Here is a 7,994-nt window from a genome sequence, read left to right on the forward strand (position 1 = left end):
CGTGGGCAAGGAATGCGGCCATGCATGTTGCCAGCATTTCAATGTGGTTGGAGCCCTCACACCAGAGCCAAAGGGGATCACACAGGCAATTTTCAATACCTGAATAACCGCTCCATTGAATGCCTCCTGTGATGGGTTAATTCCCAGGGGAAGCTGCAAAGTTTCAGTAAGCTCAATACTATAATAGTTTTGGTTTAGAGAAAGATAATTGGGAATCCTCCCTGCCTTTTTCTGAAGCAAAACTAATTTGGTAGGGAGACTGCAATTGAAGAACAGTGGAAACTGAGCCTATGGCTGCATCCCCCAATGACCTGCACCACTATGATGTCAGCACATACTTGCAAGCTCAGCTTACCCGACCAGGTGAAATGAGATGTCTGCTCTACATCATGGCTGTGTCACACCTGTCCCCATGATCTAGAAAGAGGTCAGAACTGATGAACGTGATGCACTCTCCTTTCCTAGTTCCCTTGGGTGGCTAGGGGGTGTTTGTTTATTTTCCTGCCAACCATATCAGGTATTCTCCAGGCCTGATGTTTTTTTTTTTTCTAAACCAACTGCATCTGCCACTCTTGGAAGTTTTTAAAAGGTCGAAGACAAGGCAGTGAATTCCCTGGAGATTGACAAGCAGGGGTCCTCGCGCAACATTAAATGCAAAGGCTCTTCAGAGGGAGTGAGAGTGATGGCCTGAAGTACAACATATGGGAGACCACACTGCGTGTTGCACTTTCTGTGCTTTGCAGGACAGCCAGAGAGGCCAGGAAAGCTCCCATATACCAAGCAGAGACGTGGCGGAGAGAAATGGGGAGGGACACATGGTAAGGCAAGACGGTACCAAGCACTGCAATTGAGGATGAGAAACCTGAGGTGTCGGAAGGATCCCTGTGATTTAGCACCTCTGGAAATACAGGCTGGTGTCAGGCTAGGCACAAAAGGAAGAACAAAGCTTATTTGGGGAAAATGCTGTATGTTTATTTACACCCACAGAGAATCTATGAGCAGACTCCACACTAACTTCCCCAGAAGATGTCCTATAACCGTGGGACACCTCACCAGCCAGCTGCCTTCAGCCTGGCTCCCACGCATTTGTCTAACCTATTCTAGAAACTAAAGCAGTGAGACGGTCGGTGCAATCAGACATACTCTGGAAAAAAAAAACAAACCCTCTGCTTTTAAATGGTGTTCCTAGTGTAGACTGATGAAATGATATGTACCCCTCCCACCACCACACCACCTTCTGACATCCATCCATTGGCTTGACAAAGCAGGGAGTCACACACACTCCACATGAACGCACCCGTGGCCAGGTTGCCTTGGAAACCTTCACTACTACCTAATATTGTTATAATTGTCAAGAAAATATAGGTTTTCTCCAATGATTCACAGCATGCTTCCATTTTACATAAATGCAAGCTTTCCATCTGTAGTTTTCTGAAGGCTTGCTTTGCTTTCTCCACAGAAATTTTAGAGACATTTTCTCCCCAGAAAAATTAAACTGTTGTTTAAATGTTAGAAACGCTGTTGTATCAGTACAGGGGGCTGTACAGCAATTCCAGCTTCCCTGTGTCTGTTGAGAGGAATTTCTAACATTCAGGAAAAGGAGCCCTGCAGTCCTATCAACCACATTTTATTCTGCACACAGCTCTGAGGCTATAATTCGACTCCAACAGAACAGGTCAGCCCATGTGCCCCCATACAACCTTGCTCAGGCTGTACACTCTCCGGAACACCATCTACCTCTCAGTGATGTGTCCAGCACAACTAGTAGGAACCCCGAGCAGCTTTTACTATATGAACATTTCCAGCGTGTATAGGACCGTTATGGGAGGTACTCACCTGACACCTAGTCTCAAGGGAGCCTCTGGAAAAGACCCTTAGATGCTTACCTAAAGGAGGTCTACATAAAAGCTACAGGTGTGTCCACATTGCATGTACTTACCAGAAAGAGGTAAATGAACTCTTGGTACCGTGGTGCATAGATCCTAAATCCTGTGCTCCTTCGGAGAGTGGCAGCCTGCAGCTATTTCTCCAGCCCAAGGCCCAGCTTGTAGCAGATAGAAACTACAAATTCTGTTTGCCTGATGAGCAGTTTTTCCTAGAAAAGAGGCAGGCAAAAATGAGACACTCTGGAGCACTGCGTGCCAATGGGTTAAAAAAGAAGTGTTTGGAGGCAGCACTTGAAAAGAGCACAACCTAAAGCAGTAACCCCCAAACAAGTAACCTGAAACACTTGGCGGTGATTAAATAGAATGCCTTAAGTCGAACTGAAATGAAATTTTGCTTGGAAAAGAAAAAAGTGAACCATTTCCAGTTAGCCCAGACTGAATGCTGTGCCTCTTCAAAGTAACTGCAATATCTGATTTCACCATGCTGTAATCCTGCAAGTCCAAAGCCCCACAGCCCCTTAAAAAGCTCCTCCAAAGGCAGCGCAGCCATACCCAAGCACGTCCTGGGGTTGATGTAGGTTCTTCTTGCAGGTGCAGCTAGGCTGGCTGATGAAGTCCCCTGAGCACCATTTCTTGGGGCTGCTGCCTCAGCTGGGCATCAAGCCCAAGCAGCAGCTGCTGCTGTAGAGCCAGCAGAGTTGGGGGGCTCCTCACCTTGTTGTCCTGCTTTTGAAAAAATAGTGAACACAACTTTAGCTGATACGAAGCTGCACAAGAGACAGAAGTTTTAGTAAAACTAAAGCGACTTAAGCCTATGACATATGACTTTAGATAGCCAAGTTAAAACTGCAGTAAATCCACTGTGGCAAGACCAGAAGCTATGGCTTCTCCATGTATTTTAGGAGAAAAGATACTAGAGTTTCTTTCCTGTGCCTGTGTAATACAGCTGTTCTGTATTTTTGTTTACAGCCTCAAGCGAACCTCTTGAAGCAAGCATTGACTTGTATATAAGTAAAAAAAAAATGTTCAAAACAATTCATTTCAACATTTTTAAAATTACATCTGCAAGGTTTTTTAGAAGATGTGGTTTTAGCAAAAATGTGTGCTTTAGTCAAATGCAATTGTCTCAATGCAAGGCTACCTGGCATTTTCCACTCTATCTGCATCAGGTCAGTAGATTTTGGGAGATGCAGTGGTTACTTTAACTTTATCCAAATGAGCTGCAGACCTGCGTTTCCAAGAAGAACCCAAAGCTTAATTTTTAAATGCTCAGCATGCACCTTTAGAGTTGTGTTTTTCAAAATATCTCAGGGCTTTTGAGCAGAGGTGGCAATATAGATGCTAGGTTTTGAAAAGAGCTAACAGCTCTGAGTGAGATACTCAGGTTCCAGCATTTCCACTCTTCAAAACACATGGGTATTTGACTTCCAGATCAGCATTGGTGAATTTGGCACATCTGCCTTGAAAACCTTGGTTTTGATCAAACAGAGCTGCTGTAGGAGAAAATCAGCTAAACTAGTGGATCTGCGTTTGAGATCACAAGAAATTTAGCAAGATAGATAGATGATAAAATGAACAAAGTAAAGGTTAATGACTCACTAGGTGCCACTTAGTACTCCTCCTCTGAATACCACGCTATTTATTAAGGTGTCTACCTAACACTTCAAACCCAACATCAGATATCAATGTATGTGCAATTCTTGCAAGTACAGTGTGCCCATTCAGATTAAATAAAAGCAGTCTAAATGCACCATCATGTAAAACTTGTACTATTCCTGGCAAAACACCTCTTTTGTTCACCCTACTTTTAATTTTAGTACATCTCCAAGGTTCCCAACTTTGCAAGCAGAAAAAGAACAAAAAGGTAAAATGCCAGAGGGGAGAGCTCTCAGAAGAATCCAGGCTTATGAGACTGGACATTAAACTCTGCTGTGGAGAAATAGGGCACTGCCCCAAATGTTTTAGCAATTTTTTAGGCAGAAGGGCTCCTAAATTGAACTCTTCTTTAACACAGACCAGCCGAAGTTGAACTAAAACTTAATGATCCAACCTTAAACAGACTTTTCCTAAAAGCATCTGATCCAAGGGGAGAATCACATTGCACTTCTAAGTATCTTGCACTAGATCTTATATCTGCAATTTTTAAGACTAGAGCAACATGATTCTGTTCACATGGAAGGCTTCTAGATATGCTATTTATGAATTGTACAAAATTTCTTGGAAATCTCTTGTGCTGTGGAAAATCAGATGATTTTACAGAAATCTCAGACACTATTCTTACATTCATACTAATTTGAAGTACTGATGATCTGACCTTGTAAAACCTGAAAGAAATTATGAGAGTTGGGACATATTTTCTCCTGCTGAAATTGTCAGTGCTTGATTTATCAGTGAATTTGTCTTATACTGCTATGACTTTGCTTGGAGTTGTTGCATTGCTGTTTAGGGGTAAGGGATTTTTTTTCCTTCAGCCCTCGCTCTGTGCTCATGCTCTTTACCTTTCTGAACAGAGCAAAATGCTGGGCAGATGATACGCAGAAGAGGGAGAACATTGTGATGGACCAGCTGTTTACTTAAATGATATTGTTTTAGGAAATATGCCAGTTTAGATAGAAGAGAAACCGTCTGCATGGAATAAAATACTGAGCATTTTATTACTGCCTTTTTTTGGGTCTCAGTTTCCTATTTCATTCCCACTTTTATATGACAGTCCATCAGTTTGAGTCCTGCATCTCATAATAGACACAACATATCTTTGTTTATTGTACTCCTTCCACCCACTAATCACATCAATGATTCCAATGTGGCTGTTTCACTAGCCTCCATCTAAAGTTGCATTCAGCAAACAAAAATAGCCAAACATCCACGTTTCCAGTGAGATGGCATATGGGAAGCAGGGCTCTTGCCCTGACCTGTTGTAAATAGCTGGATAAATGTCCTATTACACCCACAAATGCCATAATAGAGATTATAACTGCAAAAATACGAAGATGTAATGCACCCCCTTTCCCCTTTTTTATAGTAAATGCTAGCAAACTGCTAACCTGGGCTGGCTGCGTGCCGCAGTGATTTCAGCAGAAAAGCAGCTGGCTGCAGGAGGTTCTGCAGGATGGGAAGCAGAAGAGGGTCTGAAACTCAGCAGATGGCACAGACGGGCACTGTGCCAGCCCAGGGGCACTACCTGGTGCACCTACGGGATTGCTTGCTGCATTTGTTATCGAGCTGGGAAAGAGAGACATCTTTGTTTTATTATCCTTTCTCTTTCCCCTTTATGTGATTTTGCTTTTAGCCACCAGACAACAGCAGCGCTCTTCTCCAGAGCGTGAAAGATTCAGCAATAAAAGGAGCCCACAAAAAAAGAAAAAAAGAAAGGAGGAATCTGTTGTTTTTCTGTAGCAACTGTTCAGCTCAAACCTGCAACCTGTCGGCTTCCTGTGATGGCTAATAGCTCTGTGTACTCGGAGCCAGACCACAGTGGTGCTTACGGACCACAAACTGGGCTGGCATTGTGTAAGTGTGTAAAGAAGCATTATTTGTCATTGTCATGATTTTGTTGCTTTCCCGCACACTTGTAAGAGTTGATAACAAGTGACTCAGAGACAGCACAGCTGGCCTGCGAGATGTCTCTGCATGAGCAAAGGAATGGCTCTGTTCAGAGAGCAGGCACAAGTTATCCCTCTCAATCTATAAATAAGTGCTGTGGTAATCAAAAAAATAGCATTTGCCCTTGCAACTTCTCCCTTTGTTTCGGCTCAGGGCTTTGCCTTCCAATATGTTCCATGGGGCAGATCTGGAGTAAGTGCTCAGGACAGTATGGTTTGAATGGCAGAGAAGATAGGTGGGGTTTTTTTCCATCTATACATTTGGGCCTTCCCAAGCTAGGGCTGAGCAGAGGGCCGGGCATTTATTCTACCTACATGTCAGCCAACATGTAAGGCTCTACTACCTGCAGTCAAAAGGCGACAGAAAAATCTCCTGTGTGCACTTTGAAAATGAGGAATTCTTGGAAAACCAGCAACAAGGAGACCTGGAATAAAAAATCCTTATAGGTTTCTTGGCTGAGTCTGATGTGAATTTTACAGATGACACAACTGACATCCATCACCCCCAGGCTGAATGTGTGGACAAAAAATAATTAAATCTTTTCTTCTCCCCATTGATGTTGTTCCATCAATGTAGCATTTTCCTCCTCTTTTCTTCAGCCATAATGTAGGACACCAGCAAAACCACCCTTTACTCCGATACAGCTCAGCAAGAGTAAATCTTTTCTTTTGGGAAGGTTTGCAGCAAAGCAATAGAGAATTTCATGGAAAGTCTAAGGTAAATTGACTCAAGCTGCCTCAGAGACACTTACCTAAATCACCCTTCTTGTAGTGCAGGCACAACTATCCTTCATTTTCACAAGCACTAAAAATAAAACGGAACCATTGAATTCATTTCTTCCCAAATAAAGAGATGTCGGAAAGCAAACTCAAGTTAACCACTTGAAAAATACTTTTCCTAGTGTTGTAATTCAAAATAACAAGGAAAGAAAGGAAAAGGAAAGAAAAAGGAAAAGAAATACTTTATATTAAATTGCATTAGCCAATAATCTGATAATCAGCCAATTGAATTTCTTTGTGAATAACCCCTGCTATATAATGGCAGCCCACATACAGTACCTTGATACTTTGTAGTAACTCGGTCTTTGCCCTCTTATTATAAAATAAAACATATGTATTTTAATGTAAAGGATAATGTCAGGTTTGATAACATAAGTAGCTATGTTTCAATACTGTGACAGCATCATTCAGGTTTCCTCTCTTGATGAAAAGTAAATTCTTTTTGTCACACAAGGAAATATTCACAGTTTCAAGACTTTTGTGAGAAAAATGGTACAGACATTAAGTCAGAGGCACGAAAGATTATTCATGTTCAACTTTAAAATCGGGCACATCCAAAATATTCTCTTTCAATTTGCATTTCTTTTGATCCACTAGACTTCAGCTGAGAGGAAATTAAGTCAAAGACAGATTCCCTTCCAATTAAAATCTAGTAGAGACAGGATGATTAATCCTCTCCCCTCTTCTGTCCAGGCTGCGTGCTGTGCGGCTCCCGGGGGAAATGCTCTGGGGCAGCGAATCGCACCTACAGACTTACGGGGAGAGGGTCTCCCCCACAGCTGTGGCTCCTGTCGTGCCTGCTGGATGCAGGTCACCAATGATTAATTCCTCTGGAGCAGCATGGGATTCTCGTTGCCCTGGCATACAACCCAATCTTGCCCAAAATACCCTCCATGTACAGCAGTGGGGCATGGAAAAGTTATGCCAGAGCTCAGATATTGTGGGCTTCAGCCCGAGCTTTGCTGAAGGGGGCATCGAGGAGGGGGAAAGAAGCCTCTGCAACCACGTCCCTTTGGGTGGGAGCTTTTGGTGCATCTGCCCGTGCCAGCAGGCTGTGGGGTAAGGGACTCTGAGCCTTCCCTTCATCCCCCCTCCAGCACCCAGTCTTGGTGCATCATTTATTATCTGAATTAACTGATTTTGGGGGATAGGACTTGAAAACGGGGACAGTTTGTTGACAGAGACCTCTGTGTAGTGTGTGACAAAGTGCATGCCATGGTTGTCTTTTGCAAAAAATCTATGGTCGTCTTCTAAAGCAAGAAGGGGTTAAGCTGTCTATGCAGCTGATACATGGTAGGATTTAAAACTGTCAGCAGTAAAACCCACATCATTCATATGTGTATGTGCATTAGGATTTAAATATGGATGCCAAAAATGAAAATGCAGCTTACTGAAGAAAGGAAGAACACATTTCCTAATATAGATCAATTTTCCCATTTCTGGAAGAAATTGGGAGAATTAGCAGCACCTGCAAAGACAGAAAACAAGAAAAGTAAAAGAATAATGGATAATTAATACTGTGAAGGCAAAGACATCTTTCATGGAGAAACATAATGGGCCAGAAATTCAGCTGCTGTACATTAGCTGATTTACATCAGCTGAGGAATATGTTTCAGCATGATTTAACATTTTTCTTATGTTACCTGGGAGATAAATGATTCAAAATATAGAGAGAACTTAACATGCATTATCTGTCATCTTTTGTTGATTAATAATTTCAGATGTT

General features: G+C 42.5%; 1 long non-coding RNA gene across 1 annotated transcript in view; it reads right to left on the bottom strand.

Moving 5' to 3' along the window:
• Window positions 1-7,739, bottom strand: part of LOC148051511 (uncharacterized) — a 39,402-nt gene extending 31,663 nt beyond the window's left edge. Inside the window, exons 1-4 of the long non-coding RNA XR_015699830.1 lie at window positions 7,660-7,739; window positions 6,241-6,293; window positions 2,439-2,612; window positions 1,940-2,095 (exon numbers count right to left, since the gene is read on the bottom strand). This is a non-coding gene — a long non-coding RNA (uncharacterized LOC148051511). The remainder of the gene's footprint in view (window positions 1-1,939; window positions 2,096-2,438; window positions 2,613-6,240; window positions 6,294-7,659) is intronic.
• Between the last annotated feature and the right edge of the window lie 255 nt (window positions 7,740-7,994).

This window comes from Nipponia nippon, unplaced genomic scaffold (assembly GCF_047370975.1).
Source record: "Nipponia nippon isolate SJK-2023a ecotype South Korea unplaced genomic scaffold, ASM4737097v1 scaffold_6, whole genome shotgun sequence".
NCBI lineage: Eukaryota > Metazoa > Chordata > Aves > Pelecaniformes > Threskiornithidae > Nipponia > Nipponia nippon.